The sequence below is a fragment of the Ovis canadensis genome, chromosome 2 (assembly GCF_042477335.2).
Source record: "Ovis canadensis isolate MfBH-ARS-UI-01 breed Bighorn chromosome 2, ARS-UI_OviCan_v2, whole genome shotgun sequence".
NCBI classification, from domain to species: Eukaryota; Metazoa; Chordata; class Mammalia; order Artiodactyla; family Bovidae; genus Ovis; species Ovis canadensis.
The window spans coordinates 138,727,776-138,746,037 of record NC_091246.1 but is presented as its reverse complement, the minus strand read 5'-3'; the positions used below and the strand labels follow the sequence as shown (position 1 = coordinate 138,746,037).

At 40.7% G+C, this 18,262-nt stretch overlaps 1 long non-coding RNA gene across 2 annotated transcripts in view; it reads left to right on the top strand.

Moving 5' to 3' along the window:
• The window catches only part of LOC138433836 (uncharacterized), a 151,691-nt gene that overhangs the window by 103,707 nt on the left and 29,722 nt on the right, over nt 1-18,262 (top strand). The window contains exon 5 of one of the 2 annotated variants that reach the window (XR_011254483.1): nt 3,524-5,959. The exons of the other annotated variant lie outside the window; for it this stretch is intronic. This is a non-coding gene — a long non-coding RNA (uncharacterized lncRNA). Of the gene's footprint in view, nt 1-3,523; nt 5,960-18,262 lie in introns of those variants that run through there. 2 annotated transcript variants of the gene reach the window in all.

Genomic DNA, 18,262 nt, shown 5'->3' with positions numbered 1-18,262 from the left:
GACAGTCTAACAGCTAAAGTATTTCTGTGTAAACAGCCACTGCCAAAGCCCCCTGAGTGGGCCATTGTCAGAAGGCCGCCTGCCCGCCACTTCCATGCTCTGTCCTTTCCTGGGGGCCGCTCCGGGATTTTCCCCAGAGTCCAGCAAATGAAGGACTGACTGTTGGCCTGCAGGGCTTTCTACATTCTGCAGAACTACCTCTTCCATGACTGCTTAGCCCTGCTGGTTAATAATATTTCTGATTGAGAGCCTCGTTCATGTGAGCTGTGGCACTGGGCCTCTGCAATTGCTGGGAGAAGGTGCAGGGAAAGGAGATGAAACCAGAGGCTGCCAGGAGGAGGTGTAGAGACACAGACATGCAAGAGATCAGAACCACTACAGTTGTTATTGTCCGGTTGAGATGGTGCTTCACCCAAAATTGCCTCTGACCTGCATGTCCTTTTCCTGGCACCCCACCACTGACTCAGGAGGAGGGGAGATGGGAGGAAGGAAGGAGGAGAAAGGCTGGGAAGGGCCAGCTGTCCACAGAGACACGGCTGAGGTGAGACTAGCTGGGACGTGACCTCAGATGTGCCCAGTGGGCCAGCACGGATGCCAGGCAGTTCCCCAAGGGTCGATGCTAATGGCGGAGGCTCAGGGGGGTTGGCAGTGCTCAGGGAACAGGAAACTCTGCGGCAGTCAGGCTACCCAGTGGAGTGGGGAGAGGCAGCACTTGCAACAGCAATAGCCCTTTCACCTCTCTATATGACTTCCCTTCACAGAATCCTCACACGACTTCCACAATGTAGACCTTATCATTCATTCTCAGGTTATAGATGGAGAATCTGAAATGCAGCCAAGTTAAATGCTTTCCCCAAAATCCTGAGACCAGGAAGGAATGGAGCCAAGATTCAAACCCAGGTATATTTGTCTCCAACACCTGGACCCTTAGCCATGGGTCTGTTGGCTTCCTGTAGAGAGGTTGTCTGGCCACGTGTAAATCAGAGGCTGCTCAGATCTAAGAGTGTATCACACGTGCCAACACCAATTCAAATGTCCAACCAAGTAAAATATATTGGCCAAGTCAAGATGACACGTGTTCAGATGAAAATCCTGTAATAATGAACATTAATGGGTTGTCTTCCCACATTGTCAGAGACTTTTCTATCCAAGTGACATCATTTAATACTTATTGAATATCCATCAAGAGTTAAGCAGAGGCTACACTACAGTCACACACTGGAATTTCTCAGGTTTCTGTACTGGGAAAAAATAGGCAATATCCTCCATGGTCAAGCAGTGATCTTGAGAGATTAGATGTTATTCCTACTCTGACCCCATCCATACACTGATTGGATACAAAAGAGAATTTCCAAGATAAAGTTCAGTTTTATGGGTAACACAAATGTAATTCTTCTTAAATAAGATTTGCCTTTGTCATCTGGCTAACTCTGACGCATTCTTAACTCTTTAGCTGTTTACTCCATCAACTCCATTTGGTAAACATCACCTAAGCATGCTCTCAAATACACCGCCCTTTAGAAATCAATGTAATTGTGATTCTACCAACCTTAACTAAGCTAATAAGATCTGAAAGGTCATCATGGTACTAGACATGCTATGAATAATAACCTGTGAATGCAGCTCAATGACTGATTCAAACATGACAAGGAAGGTCCTGGGGAAAACCAGCTATTTAATTTCTAGTAGGAGATCCAACCAGTCCATTCTGAAGGAGATCAGCCCTGGGATTTCTTTGGAAGGAATGATGCTAAAGCTGAAGCTCCAGTACTTTGGCCGTCTCACGCGAAGAGTTGACTCATTGGAAAAGACTGATGCTGGGAGGGATTGGGGGCAGGAGGAGAAGGGGACAACAGACGATGAGATGGCTGGATGGCATCACCGACTCGATGGACATGAGTCTGAGTGAACTCCGGGAGTTGGTGATGGACAGGGAGGCCTGGCATGCTGCGGTTCATGGGGTCGCAAAGAGTCGGACACGACTGAGCGACAGAACTGAACTAAGCTGATGCTCTAGTATGTTCTAAGGCACCTTTAAATTTGGACTTGGTTCTCATGCTCATTGCGCACGCACTCTTGGAGCCTACCGTAGAAGGAAAAGAAACTAATGAAAGCTGAGGAACTTGATTTCATTCCTGAGTCCAATATGGTCTCACTCTTTAGAAAGATCCTAAATCATCAATGTGCTTATTTTACCTGTTCCCTTTAAACTCACCTCAGCCAAGTTCATGAGGCAAAACAAGCTAGGGATAAAAGGCCAGGTGGCTGGAACTGAACAGATGAGGACAAGATAAAGTCACAGTTAAGAATATGCTTTAACAACTGAAGTAAAGAGTTTATATTTTATTCTAAGGGCAATGAGATACTATCAGAGGGTTTTAAGCAAGGGTGTAATATGACCTGATTTATGTTTCCAGAGGATGTGGTATCTATGTGGCTTGGGCAAATGAGAAGCAGATAAATGATTCGGTACTAAACATCAGTAGAGATGGACACAAGTCCAGATTTGGAATATGCATTAGAGTTGGAGTCCACACGACTGATTAATTTGGCTGGATTTGGGGAATAAGGGAGAAAATGATGCTAACATATTTGGCTTGAGCAACTGAATGGATAGCCGTGCATTTTTATGAGATGGGAAAGATATGTGAATGAACAAATCTGGGGATGTGTAAATCACAAGTTTTCTTTGTTAAGATGCCCATAGGATAATCATGTGAAAAGTTTACTAGACACTTTGCTGTACAAGTCCTTGGATTTTTGTTAAACATCAGTCTCATTCCTCATGTAATATACAATCTATATTAGTCAAGACAAATTTCTTTTAACATTTCCTTGTGGCCTTTTTTCACTTTGCTTTCTGCTGTTCCCCACTCAGTCACTCACCAAATATTATCTAGCACTTGCTATGTGAATGAGGACAATGCTAGCTCCAACATACTTCAGACACAGCAGCCCTCTCTCGAATGCTTCTAGAATAATTGAATAAATGAATGCAATGCTCAGGTTCTCCTGAGGCTTAAGTTTTCAAGGAGTGAATAGCCTAGGACAGGAAATAATAAGTATGCTTTATTTTTTAATAAGTATGCTTTAATAACTAAAATGCAAGATATTAAGTGGTGAGTTGAGCAGGAAAATTACTAATTAAAGATTGTGGGAGTTCAAAAGAAGATATGGAATTCAGGAAGTCTGATACATTCACATGATGGAGTATCATTCAGTAATGATGATGAAACCTAAAACGATATGCAAAAACATGAGTAAGCTTCACAGACATAATATTGAGCAGAATAAGCCACACAGAAGAATACACACTGTATGATTCCATTTGTACAAAGTTCAAGAAAGGCAGAACTAACATCTGGTGTGAGAAGTTAGGATAGTGGTTACCTGTGGAGGGACTGCGACTGGTCAGGAGCATGAGGGGAATTGTGGGATTCTTGTACCTTATTTCTTGGGTTTTATTTATGTGAATGTGGTAAATGTGTTCACTTTGTAAAAACTTACCCATCTGTACGTTTAGGATTTGTTCATCCTTTTGATGGAGAAGGAAATGGCTACCCACTCCGGTATTCTTGGCTGGAGAACTCCATTGACAGAGGAGCCTGGCGGGCTACAGTCCATGGGGTCGCAAAGAGTCAAACACAACTGAGAACAACTTAGCATCTTTTTCATGCGTCATGTCAAGAACTCTGAAGAGTCTGGAATTTACCTTCGTCGCAAGCCTGCCATGGTTTGGGGACACTGGCAGGAGACATGGTATTCTTGGGTCAGAGACAAAAGAACTGATGCCTCACAGTGTGGTCAGCAGGATGAGCCATGTTTGCTTCCCACCTCAGAGTTACACAGGGGAAGCTCAGATGGATGCTGCACAGGCAACGGGCTTGTGTCCACTGAGGAACCCTGAGCTTAGAAAGCCCAACCTTCCATAATGGAGACCCGCAAACTTGCCCTGCCATGGAGGGAGACAGGGTCTTCATCACAGTAGACAGTACACAAGCCTGTCCTCCGCTTGGGAGGGAGACACTGTTTTGCAAGACTGTTCTCTTCATAATCATCCTTGAAAAGATGCACATGAAAGTTATTGGTCCCTCTCTACATAAGACAGGGAGAAATATGAGGACCCTCCCCTCACCCACCAGAGGATTATCTCACAACACGGCATACTTCAACAAGCAGCTTACTAAAAGTCCATATTGTTTTAGCTAGGTCTTCGTTGAGCAGGATCAGATTGAGAGTAAATGAGCTTTGGGTAAGGAACAGGGAGCAGCTGAATGTGAGTATAGGTTTTCCCTACTTAAAAAGTCTTCCAACATGGGAAGGAGAGTAAAATGAAACTCAGATGGCCAGTTTTGCTGTCTTTTTTACTGCTCAGATACAGATTTGCAGAAGGGAAGGAAATCACTTTAAAGAGTGAAACAAGATTTTGAGGAATCATCTATGGATCTGATGTATCCTTTCCCTCCTCCCTCAACTATGTAAGAATTTGGATTATGTAAAGCTGAGATTTACAAAATGTTTCCATCATAGTATGTGCACAGTTCAGTAGATTTTATTTTGAAAATAAACTTAAAATATAGAAAATAATAAACTCAAATAGCCTTAAAAGTTTTTTATTTCCATAATTGAAATTTTTAAACCAAAATTATATTGGTCCTAATTAACTTTACTTTGAAAGACAAATCTCCAAATTTCTCTTGTCTTATTTACAATAAATCCAGATGACCCAATAGTGCTTAAGCACAAATGTAATGCACTTAGTGCTTAACCTTTTTTTTTTTTAACATTTTCTCTCTGAAACATTCATTTTTATGCTACCTAGGTAAGAGTGTGGAAGTGAATATTAAAATCCCATAACCATATTTTGGTGCTGATGCTGCATTTCCACGTTTTATGGTCTATCTTGAGCTGTTTGATTGAATGGCAGTCTGCTGTTTAATCAAGAGCCATGTGTTATTCTATATAAGTGTACTGTATTATAAAAGTGAATATAAAATTAATTTCAGGATATATATGTTTAATTACAGAGCCTCATGTTACATATCTGAATCAAATTGTGCATTGCCTCCTAATAGAGCGAAAAAGTTTGGGCTTAATTTAAGCAATGAAGCTTGAGGTTTTTTTAAGGATGCTCTTCTCAGATCATAACTCAGTTCTTAAAGTTGGTTCCTATGTGGTTTTTCCAATTCAGCCCCTCTGGTGGGGAAGTAAAGGATATAACATTTATTGAATGTTTGTTCTGCACCAGGCAGTGGAAGTAGATGGTTTTAGACATCACCTTGTTTTAAAGCCTAACAAAATTCCATGAGGTGAGTATAATTATTCCCATTTTATACATGAACAAACAAATCAATAGTAAATTACTGGAGGCCACACCATGAATAAGTGATGGAACTAGGATTTGAATCCAGAGCTGTATGTTTTCATAGTAAAATTAATTTCTAAAAATAGGACTTGCATGTGGGGAGGGGAAAAGGATGACTGTATTTTACTATGTTAGCAGTGGTGGGATTAGAGATAATTTTTAATTATTTATTTCTGTCATTACGTATTTTCTGAATTTCTAATGATGTGTAAGTGTATCTATTTATTTAAATGAAGTATAAGACTTGAACTGACCTTGAGAAGTCATTCAGGTTTAGACTATCAGTGGCAAGGGTTCCCTTGGACTCTGTCCTTACAGTGTTTCTTTACAAGGGAAATTTGGGTCTGGTAGCCTTCTGAAAGAAAGCCCAAGCTATGAAATCGTTGCTGGGAATCTGATAACCACAGGCTGTGAGTGTGCCTCCCTCAGAGACGTTAAAGGGCAAGTTGGGTCGGAAAAAAGACCAATTCAGTGTTCCACTACAAGTTGGAACAATTCTAGTGGGTGGGCCTTAGATGGCTAGACTATTACTAGCTCACGTAAGTAAAATCTGCCCCTGCTTCCTCACCACCACCATTAAAAAACACAAAAAAATTGCTCTAATAGCTTATGGAATCACGGAGTCATTTTACTTACCTCCCTTCCCTGGTGGCTGTCAGTAAAGAATCTGCCTGCAATGCAGGAGACCTGGGTTTGATCCCTGGGATGAGAAGATCCCCTGGAGAATGGCATGGCAACCCACTCCAGTTTTCTTGCCTGGAGAATCCTCATGGACAGAAGAATCTGGCGGGCTGCAGTCTATGGGGTTGCAAAGAGTCAGACACAACTGAGGGACTACACTTATAGAGAATGGATAAACGACAAGGACCTGCTGTATAACACAGAGAATTATAGTCAATACCCTATGATAAACCATATTGGGAAAGAATATGAAAAGAATGTACATATATATATATATATCTGAATCACTTGGCTGTTCAGTAGAAATTAGCACAACATTGTCAATCAACTATACTTCTGCAAAACAAATTTAAGAATAACAACTAGCCTTTTATTGTATAAGTAAGTAAAGCCACTCAGTCGTGTCCGACTCTTTGTGACCCCGTGGACTGCAGCACACCAGGCTCCTCAGTCCATGGGATTCTCCAGGCAAGAATACTGGAGTGGGTTGCCATTTCCTATCCTTGTAAAAGTTTGGATCAAGATTCAAGTGCTCATTTTCTCCCATACATGTATCGTTCCATTTAATATTTCTGAAGCTGATTGTCCATAAGAAAGTGCTAGGATGCTTTACTATAGGTCTGCTAGGAGGGTGTAGTAAATGGTGTGGTGTGCCATCTGGATCCCTCCTTTTGGACCATGATGTCATTTCCCACGGTCGCCAGGAGTGCTGTCTGCTGCCAGCTCGTGGCTGAGACTCTCCTCAGGAACTGCCCTGACCAAAGGAAACTTGCCTCACCCAAGGTTACCTGTCTTCCTCAGGGACAACTGCCATCTAATGTCTGGACAGAAGTGATACAAAGCCCAGCATCCTTGCCTCAATATGGCCGTCCCAGCTCCAGATCTCCCTGTAGGCTCATCAGAGACTCCGGTTGCAACCCCATCACACACAACCTCCCCTTCTGCCCAATCCTCCTCCCCCGACTCCCTTACGGGCATGGCTCTCAAGAACTCTCACCAATGAGCCCTCTCCATGCAAACTGATATTTCTGACTCTCTTTCTCAGAGAACTGAGCCTAAGACTCACCTACATTTCCTATGGTCTCCACTCCACATTCTGCTCCAGGTGAGCTATAGAGAGAGGAGGAGCCAAAGATGACTACACAGTAATGGCACCAGGCAGATCCCTGGGTGGATCACTTTTCATAAACTCACAAAGCAAGTTTGCTCAGAAAGGGTCTCTAAAGCCAGTCAGCTTCTTACTGTCAACAGTCTCTATGGGGTGTGAATAAAGCTGGCACTGGCATCAACTCAAGCTCAAAGACAGGTGTACTGACTTCCTGGACTTTGGAACCCATGGAGTACACTGCCCAGTCAGAGCTGAGAATGTTCTGCAGTGGTAAAACCTGGTCTGTAGTTTAGGATGGGGCAAAGATGCAACTTTGTAGGTGATCATCTGTGATCCAACTCTTGGTCTGGGCACCCCTGATAATTATATATGGGGAATAATAGAGTTGAAATAGACACTGCCTGCTCTGGGTTTGGTGACTGGGTAGCTTAGCTTCTCCTGGATTTGCAAATACTACCAGGAAGCCCACAGCAGCCAACAAAGTTAAATAAGATGGCCTCAGCGGAAACCACAAAGACAACACAAAGAAATGTGCTGTCTCTTTGCAGCAACTTTCTTTATGAAAAATATATTTGAACAGCTTGCAGCAGCATCCAACTTGGTCAATAAAGACTTTGGGATTTAATCGCCCATGTAGGGAAACATTCCCTTTAACATCAGAGTGAGCTATTTCCCCCAGTATTTCAGTGATTGTTACCTAATTGTAGACCCTGGAGAACTCTCTCTTGATGGAATCTGCCAACAACCGTTGCTTGACTTCAGTGGAAAAACAGTCCAGAAAAAATCTTTATCTATCATTGTGAATGGTGGATTCTCTATTCTACTAGATTGGTTTCTCTACTTCTCAGATAGATTTTCTTCATTTTAGCATTTAAAAAGAATTTCAAAGCTAATTTCACTCAACTGGCAGATTAATTTAGTTTCATGGAGATAAAACTTGTAACAACCTCCTCTGGTTCAGCAGGATATGTGCGTGTGTGCTAAGTTGCTTCAGTCCTGTCTGACTCTTTGCAACCCTATGCATTACAGTCCACCAGGCTCCTCTGTCCATGTGGATTCTCCAGGCAAGAATACTGGAGTGGGTGGCTGTGCCTTCCTCCAGGGGATCTTCCCAATCCAGGGCTCAAACCTGTGACTCTTACGTCTCTTGCATTGGCAGGCAGGTTCTTTACCACTAGCACCACCTGGGAAGCAAGCAGTGCTACTCAAAATTAGATCATTAACATATATATTTTTAAATAACCAACCAGTAACTCTTGCTGTTAATATCATGTTTGTCGAAATTGAAACAAAACTATAAAACTTACCAGATTGCCCCCTTACTTTGACTACTAAGAAACTCAGAGCCAAATTTAATGTTTAATTACAATAACAAACCTTTAGATTTTCTGATAGAATCCCTCCTCCTTTCCCATCCCATCTTCATTCCATCTTCCCAACACACAACAACTACTTAATTTTTAAAAAACATTTTTAGGAGTTTACTCTGTTTAAAACACACACACACACACAGAAGGCAAAGAAACATTCTGAAAACTGTAACTACTTCTGTCTTGTTGGTTCAATATTTTAAGGCTGATGTGCGGAAGGCAGGTAAATTGTAAGCAATCAATAGTGGGCAACAAAGAGAAGATATTCAAGCTCAACGTTCCAAAGATGAAAAATTTGATGATGAGTGGCTAAATGTAGATTATATATCCACCATAGAAAGGAAAGCAGTCTCTTCAATATGTAATGTATTTTCCAAAACTGAATAGATCTGTGCCTCAAGCAGTTCCATCAGACAAATTGTACCCTAAATCTTCTTTGAACTGCTGGGCTTAAATCAAATTTAGATATAAAAGGTTTCATTTTTACATAACCTATATTTAAAGCTTCTATTGAGTCTTCAAAATGATTTGCTGCAATGCACGTGTTCTTGGTGTGAGTCCAACTTCTTAACCTGTCTAGAGTTCCAGTGATAAAAGTTCACATGAATTTAAATAATATGCCGGCATTGAACGCTTTCAGGCTAGTTATTGATGTTCTCCTTGTCTCCAGTATATTCAGATAAGATGAACTGAATCTATAAAAACTGACATTAGTTGGTACGATTCCCTATATCAATACCTCAATCAATTTTAAAATATCTTTCCATAGTCTGTGTATGTTGGCATCTGAGATAATGAAATGTTTATGTCAAGGTAGCATGGGCTCTGATGTGATGAAAATATAACCCTGGAGTCCCGGTTACTTAGCATAATAAAGGTTTATTTCTTGTTCATGCTAAGTCCTAATGTGAGTTGTCTAACTCTTCAAGGGAGTTGCCTTCCATCAATTCAGTTCAGTCACTCACTCATGTCCGACTCTGCAACCCCATACACTGCAGCATGCCGGGCCTCCCTGTCCATCACCACCCTCCAGAGTTTACTCAAACTCATGTCCATTGAGTCGGTGATGCCATCCAACCATCTCATCCTCTGAGGTCCCCCTCTCCTTCTGCCTTCAATCTTTCCCAGCATCAGGGTCTTTTCAAATGTGTCAGTTCTTTGCTTCAGGTGGCCAAAGTATTGGAGCTTCAGCTTCAGCATCAGTCCTTCCAGTGAATATTCAGGGTGCAGGAGGAGTGGGATGTGAGGCTGGGGAAATGGACAGTGGCTAGATTTGCTTCCAGAGTCCATGCCAAGAAACTGTGGGCTTCATTTCAGGACAATGCATGATTAGATTTTCATCTTAGAATTCAATATTCAGTGAATGAACGGATGATGAATAAATCCAAAGGGGGCCATTGGAAACAGACCTCTCACTAGTCTGTCTGTTGATATACCTTGTGTTCACACACTTGTGATTTCTCAATAGTCTCCGCACCAATGATACATCTTCCTTACCACATATGTAGTAGTGAACACAGTTTTCACTAATAACTGACTGGAAATAGCCAAACTCATCATACATGTCCAGTCTAAGAACTCCACATACATGTGTCAAAGTAGAGGGGTAGGCAGGCCAACAGTCTTTGTGACACAATATCCCAAAAGAAGTATAATAAAGCATCTTTTTTTACAGACATGGCAAACACAGCAGGAAAAGGAATAACACATTTTTAAGTGGAAACATTCAGATTTGCGCTTAATTTAATTCAGCTGCCCAGTAGCCATGGTTAGATCTGCATCATGACATATCTTCAATGCTATCTATTTTCATAAATGTGAGCTTTCCTGAATACGTTTCTGATGGATCCTGACATTTTAAAATATGTCCTCTTGTCCTTTTCTGTGCAATAGACCAAGCACAGAGTGTTCACTCCTATATCACTGTCACCGTACTGTCAGAGCAGATGGCTACTTCATCACAAAAGCAAAAATTAGGGCTAATTTATGCCGCTCCTCGCTCTAGAATGTGAAAACAGAAAGGGTTTGCTATACTCAACCCAGCAGTAAGAGCCTCATCAGAGGGCATTTGGTGCTATTCCGATTCCATTCTGTGGAGCCCTACGCTCTCAGGTTATAGAGAAAATTCTCAGAGCACGTGAGTTGATGCTTCGTCCAGTAACCAAATTAAGTCTGCAATGCCTCTTTTAGGGAAAACAAAATGCAATAAAACAGCTTTAAAATGGGAAAGATTATATCTGGACCCTCCATTGTTTCATAGTCAATGATTTCTCCCCTTCATAGGAAAGGGGTTTCATATTCAGAGGAGCTGTTTTTTGTCAATGAACATTAAATGTTAGATATGGAAGAGCTATTTATCCTCAGCCTGCTGAAGAGAACAGTAGAAATTTCTCTTTATTGGTCTATAAATAAGCCATGTCTGAACATACCCTTTATTGGAAGAAGAGCCACGGCCGCTCATCTCACGTGCCAACAGGCTCGTCAGGATCCCTTCATTTGATATTGCCGTAAGCACGCCGAGGAAGGCACAGACAAAAGATTGCCCTCTACAGCTATCAAACTTATTTAACCTGAGAGCAAGGAGTATTCCCTAGGTGAAAGAAAGATGCACATAAAATCATAAACGTTTATGGTTAACAGGTGTTAATGTTTAGGAAGAGCAAGGTGAATCAGGAAAGTGTCATTTAACACAGCTCAGAAGTGACAGATCAAACGGTCGTAGGTTCCTCTGTTTTATAATTACATGTTATCAACAAAGACACGTCGGGCTTTGGGGCTTTATCTATATAGTACCAAAGTTAATTGGTTAATTCAGAAAAAAGAAAAAAAAGAAAAGAAAACTTCCCCCCAAATAGCAATTAAGATGCCTGTTTGAATTCCACAGCCAGATGATCTAGTTGCATTCGTTATATATATATATATATTATTTGTGGTTGTGAACATGTAAAAAGCCATTGAAAATGTCTCAATTATATGGGCAATATAGTCCATCCTTTCTATTTGAATCTGTTTAATTTGTTCATGTGTATTAACTTTTTCAGATTAGCTATCCTGTGAAAACAGACAGCTCCACTAGGGAAATCTAGTGCAGACAAAATTAAAAGGCTATCAATGTGAAAAGTAAGAACAGACAGAAAGCTTAGCAAATTGGAAGGAACAACAAAGCAGCCAGCAATAATTGTGTCCCCTTTCCACAGAAGGAACTCTGTTCTCTGTACATGATTTGAGGCTCATACCCATATTAATAATGGTACCTCTTCCATCAATATCTTGGATTATTACCAGTGTCTGGGAGAAATTTTATTGGCTGCTGCAGTTCACTGAGAATTAATTGATAGGGCACACTTACTCTACATGAACTTGAAAAAAAGTCTATCCAGTGGAGTGATTTAATTCATTTTATGTTAATTATAAATTATGCCTGGAAACACTTATTAAGGGTGGACTTGTTTCCAGCTCTTGGACTGCACATGTGAGCAGTTTGTACTTCTGACATTCTGGATACCCTGACTTTGGCTGGCTGGCTAACACCTTAGGAAAGGCATTCATTTGGCATTCCCATCCATATTTGTGATGTGGCATGTTCTTAAACAAACTAGGCCAGAAGGAGGCAGCAAAACTGCCCACTTCTCTTTATTTGTAATTTAAGCAACAGGATGAGAGACAACTTCCAAACTGGATAATTAAAAATATTTACCCACACTCTGTATATTTTAAATAATCTCCTAAGTGTTTCATAAAACTGGAAAGGAAGTGGGGGGGGGGGGGACCGGTTGCCAAACCAAATGGAAAAATGAAAGATGACTTTGGAAAGAGAATGTAAAGAGTTACTGGCCGCATCCTACAGAACTCTTTATTTTCATTTCCTGTTCGATACTGCTGATGAGTAGATTCTCGCGATTCTTCCTCTCGGTGAGCGCGCACTAGCACTTTTATTAAAAGAAGTCCATCAGAATGCGGGTAGTTGTTATGCAGGAGCAGTAACTCACGTAATGGGGGATGGCATTTCTTTCCACTCGTGCTGCTCCGCTGGCTCTAATAGCAACCTGGAGCTCAATTTCCTCCTCAAGAACATTGCATTTCATGTGGAATGTCAATTATTAAAATGCAGTGTCCCGTGTCTTACTTCTCACTAGATGAATTCATTTGCAAAATTTGCTAATTTATGCAAATGATCCTTAACCTGTAACTGCCTGGAATCTATTTTACTGTTCCTGGCTTTTGGCAGCTTGGCGCCTAGATGCGGGTTAACGCAAAACTGGTCACTTCTGTCATCATTACGTTGGTTATTGAGTTGTTACTCACCTCCCCGGCAAAAACCACCACCACCAGCAACCACAGATAAAAAGCTGGCTGACAGCTGGAGTGGAAAAATCTGAAGATTAAATGAAAACTAAACTAGAATGAGAGGAGCTGGTACCTGCAAATCCAGACACCCTGAGTAATATTAGAAGCTAATCCCTTTCTATGTGGGAAAAACTAACTGGTTAATAACCCAAGGAGGGTCTATCAGCTATTGACTAAGACAGATACAGATAGTAGCCAGATAAGAAATTTCTTCCTGAGAGTAACAATTGAACTGGCCTGGGTTTTAGTAAATACACAGCATGATTTTCAATTTGGGGCCATGGTTTTACATGTAAGAAAAGCAGCAAAAAAGGGATGTTTGTCAAGAAGGAGATTGCTGAGTATGTGTGTGTATGGCGGTGCACACAGGCATGCCTTCAGATCCAGGGGGTTTACAAGTGGGCCTGCTTGATGCTTCTGCGAATGACTGTGTGTCCCACAGGTACCCCATACATCAGATCTGGAGGTGTTCTTCTGAATGAGCTGGGCTTTGTACTTTCTTACAGCAGGGGCACCATCTTAATCATCTCTTCTGAAAAGACAGGCAGCAATTCCCCGCCCCCCCCCCCCCGCCCCCCGCCCCCGGCCCTGAGTGTTACACAGTTTATGTTTATGAAAAAGAGCTTTCTGCAAACCTCAGAGCTGGTTTTCCTTTTCCTTTCTGAGGTCAGGAGAAGGATTCAGAATCCATAGGAAGTGGATACATCACCTCATTTTTATTGTGTTCTTCATTCTGGCAAATTTCCAAAGGCCATTGCATTGAGCAGTTGAGCAAGCTGGATTGGACTGGCCAGGGAGACTGCACCAAGGAAGCAGATGGTCACGGTGCGTGTGTGTGAGAAAGAGAGAGAGAGAAAAGCATAGGTGAGCTCTAGTCTAGATACCCTCCCTGGGCTGCTGATACATAAGCTAGCCATCAAACAGCCCCCACCCCACCCTGCATCACACAGATCTCTCTCCAGTGTTTCACTCCATGATTCTCTCATTTGGGCTCTGTCTTGTCTGGATCTGGGCTACACACACATAACCACAAGCTGTCCTTGTAACCCACTCTTTTGACTGCTGGGTTGTATTTTCCTCTTTCAAGTGCACCCATCGTTGCAAAGTAGGTGGAGGCCTTTGCCGTGGATATTGGAATGGATTCTTTCACTCCACAAGGGATTTCAATTAAAGAGAAAAAAAAAATTCTGCCCTTGGTAAAATGGACAATTACCACCTCAAGGAACCTGTCTGAACTCTAGAAAAATAATATGAGAAGACACATTTAATCACTCACTTTGCTGTTGTTTCTTTCAGAATCATAATCTCTTTAAATCTACTGAGGGAGCTATTCCTCTGGCCCCCAGGATGCCAAAATGACTTGATGATTTATTTATGCAGCATTTGGCAACCCATAGTCCAGATTGTGGCCGAAGTTGAATTTTATGAGCCTTCCCCCTAGTGAGTATATTTTAACATTATATTAAAAAAATATTTTTTGAAAACCTCAGTCATGTTTGGTTCAGCCTCAGGCCCTGAGAAAGACAGTGACAGAAGCAAGGAATTAATACTGTTAAAGACTTCGCTGATGAAATTTTTATTGTGAGGGATTAGAAAAAAATGTCAAGTTTTTATTTAAGGAAACAGAAAATGCTTTAGTGATATCAAATGTGACCTTTTCTATTTATAGCCATTCATCTGGTCAGTCAACAGTTTATTGGGCCTCTACTGCAGTCCAGAAAGTATTCTAGGCCCAGAGGACTGTGGTGAAAAAGACAAGCAGTATCCCTTCTCTTGTGGAACAGACATATCAAAGAAGGGAGATAAATGATAAACAGATAAATAAATACTGTAGGTGAACAGAATGGGTTCAGATCACAATTATAATAAGTCCCATATAATAAAGAGGAACTTTGAGCTGAGACTTGGCCTGAGGTACAGAGAATTTATACATTTGCCTGAGACGAAAGCTTCTCTAGTGTCAAATCAGAAAAATAGAAGGTCTGACAAAATAGTTTCCTGGCCAGTTTTATTTCTGCAAAATCCAGGTCAAAAGAAAAATATATTGTCAAACTCAAATGAAAGAAAGGGTTTAGACCTTGAAGAAATGAAGATGGTCAGGAAGCATGATTCTAGAGGCAGCTTTGCAGTTTGAAATCATGGACTTAAAATTCATATGATCAATGATTAATTGTTTTAAGGAGATCCAAGTATATAAGATCTGAAAAAAAGGCCAGAGGGGCAGGGGTTTTATCAATGGGAAATAAAAAATGAGATAGTAAGTATATGAACTTAAAATCCCTGTCAGTTTTCTAGAGTACAATTCACATTTCTTATGTCCTTTGATTTCCATGACAATCTTATAAGGTGTTATAATATTGACATTAGGTGAAGAAATTAAGTCACAGAAAAGTCAGACAGCTAAAAAAGATGGCACTGTAGTCTCTACCATAGTTAGCCATTCACTCATAAGTGGAGATATTTTACCATTTTAAAGGAAGCATTCTTTGTTGTTATGTTACACACTGGTAGTCCATTACTTTGTTCCAAGTTTTATTCATTTTTACATGGATTTTTTAAACTGAAGTTATGTCTCCAAATAGCTACTTAAATAAGCAAATGGAGTCAGGGGGAGATGGAGAATGCTCAGGTTGCTCAATCAAATGCTCAACCAAACAAGGTATTTGAAGCCATAGTCTGTCGTGGTGTCAAGCAGACAAAGACTCAAGTTCAAAGACATAGTCTGGCTGTTATTGCTGACACAGTGGAGACAGATTTCGCTTCACTTTAATTACTATAGAAAAGTGAAGGTCAAGGGAAAGCCTGGGATTCTAAGTCTAGACCAGAAGATATCAGGGGTCTTGTTATTTTTGAAAACCTTAGCCAAGAACAATCACGAAAGCTGAGACACAGATGTGAGCTGTTATAATCAAGACCTTTGCTTCTTAAGAACTGCTGGCCAATTGAAACCATTTTTATAACTCTTTTTGGTAAACAAAAATCTTTTCTCAAAACAAAACTTCAAGCAATTCATCACTTATAAAGGAAAAGATGTAATTATTACCATGTAACATGACTTGAGTGTCAAAGCATTTTAATTACGTTATTGGGTACTAATAATGTATAAGGATATTGCATAGAACATAAAATTAGATGCTTTTCTGCCTATTAAGTATTTAATCATAATTTAACAGATAGACACAGTTCAATATTCTTAAGCTGAAGTGAGTCTATCATCAGTAAATTACTAGTGATCATCTTTACAAAAAAATCATTACTGCAGCTTCACAATGTAACCTTCAATGCTCATTCCAGTCTATGGAAATTGCTTTGTGAAAGAATCATGTGTGTGTTAGTGTGTTTCATTGAAGGTACTCAAGCGTACACTTGAGTTAGGATTACAGTAATTTTGTCCAAAAATATCAAGGAAGAGAAGGTTTGATCCCTCCTGAACTGGCAGGCACACAACTATATGCTATAATGAGCTGACTCGTAGGGAAAACTTGGGTATGGTCAGGCTCCATATTCTTAAGAATGTGGAAGAATCTTCCTGCTATATTCTAGCCAAGGGTCATGGTGCTTCTTGAGGAGACAACAACAGCTAAATCCTGGATTCTATTCAGTCCATAACTCTTAATCTGAAGCAAATTTGGATAGTCAGGTTCAACTACTTTCCAGGGGAGTGAATGACAGTCCCTCAGTCGTGTCTGACTCTTTGCAACCCCATGGACTGTAGCCCACCAGGCACCTTTTCCCGTGGAATTCTCCAGGCAAGAATACTGGAGTGGGTTGCCATTTCCTTCTCCAGGGGATCTTCCCAAACCAGGGATGGAATACAGGTCTCCTGCATTGCAGGCAGATTCTTTACCATCTGAGCCAGCAGGGAAGCCTAACTATTAAGAAACATTTCTAAGCATAACGACAGGTCAGCTTAAAAAGTATCAGCAGATACATGCTTGACTTTATCTTATAATCTATAGATAATACATTAGAATGTGTAATGAATTGATACACCTTTTCCAAAGGAATACCTGAGAGAGAAGTAGTAATAAAGTTATAAATGACAGTAATTAATCAGATGAAATAATTTAGAGGAAGCTTGTCTCTCTCAAAGAGATCAGGGCTGGACTTTCCAGGGGAGAGTTCATCAATTGGTTAAATGTCTGGATCCTGTGGAACTTTGTTAAAAATATGTTCTTACCATAGACAGCTAAAACCCTTTGATTCTTTCTCTACCCTTCAGGACTCCCAGAATGATGGCTGGCCTCTCTCGTTATTCTAGAAGATTCTAAGTCAAATCTCTAGTGAGACTAGCAGTCTTAAGCAAGGGATACCATAGTACTGATGGAAAGGTACAGCTTTGGAATCAGCTATAACTGAATTTGAATGTTACACCTTCTCTGTGAACTTGGGCAGATACACCCTACTACTTGAGCCTGAATTTCCTTACTCATAAAATGGGGATTACCATACCTCCTTTATAGGATGTTGTAAGGACTAAATGAGAGAAGAGTCTAGCACTAAGCATCTAGTAACTGCTCAAAACTGCAAGCTCCCTTACCTTTCAACTCTCGAGTACCTTACCTTATAAATATACCTCCATCACACACACCATTTCAAGTCACAGGTATTCAAAGTGGATTTTATACCTTAGTTTTATCTGGCGCATATTTCATCCTCTAGGTACTTCACTGGTGTAGTGAAGTCCTCTGATGTCTAAAGTCATTGAATTATAAAAATGGAAAAGTGTACACCGAATTTCCTTCAAACAGGGTTTATATTGAACTCACCTTATATTGTATGGCATAATGGGGAATGGGGCTACCATGTGTTATACTCCAAGGTGATAATAAATTCCAGTGTGTAGTTAGGACTTAGGTTCTTTGTCATACTAAAGTCACACTTCAAAAAGCAAAAAAACGTGGACTAACATTGTTATGTTGTTAATACCATGGAAAATAATCAGGTTTGATTTAATTAATTCAGTAATTTCCCATCAGAGGTAGCCTTGTCACTTTCACAGGGACAGGGAATTAGTCCCTTGTAACGAATGTGGTTTCTTAGAGGCAAGGTTCTGTATAGACACTGTGATTCTTATGGCCCTTTCTATTTTCCCCACCGTTGTCTAGACAGGATCAGTGTTGTTACCTCAAGAGTTATACAATGGAATGGGGGGGAGTTATAGGTAATCCCTTCTTCTGAACTAGCTTGAAATAAAAATTAAATGGGCCTTGAGCGTTTGTGAATTGCAATGTTTCATTGGGGCAATGGAACACTAAGTGAGGCTCAGAAACAGGGTGTTAATTCAGGCCTAATCATTTAATTCCACTCTGTTATGTGCAGTATTTATTGCCCTCCTGGATCTGTTTTCTACAGCCTGATAAAGAGACAGTGATTCTCTGAAGCTCAGTC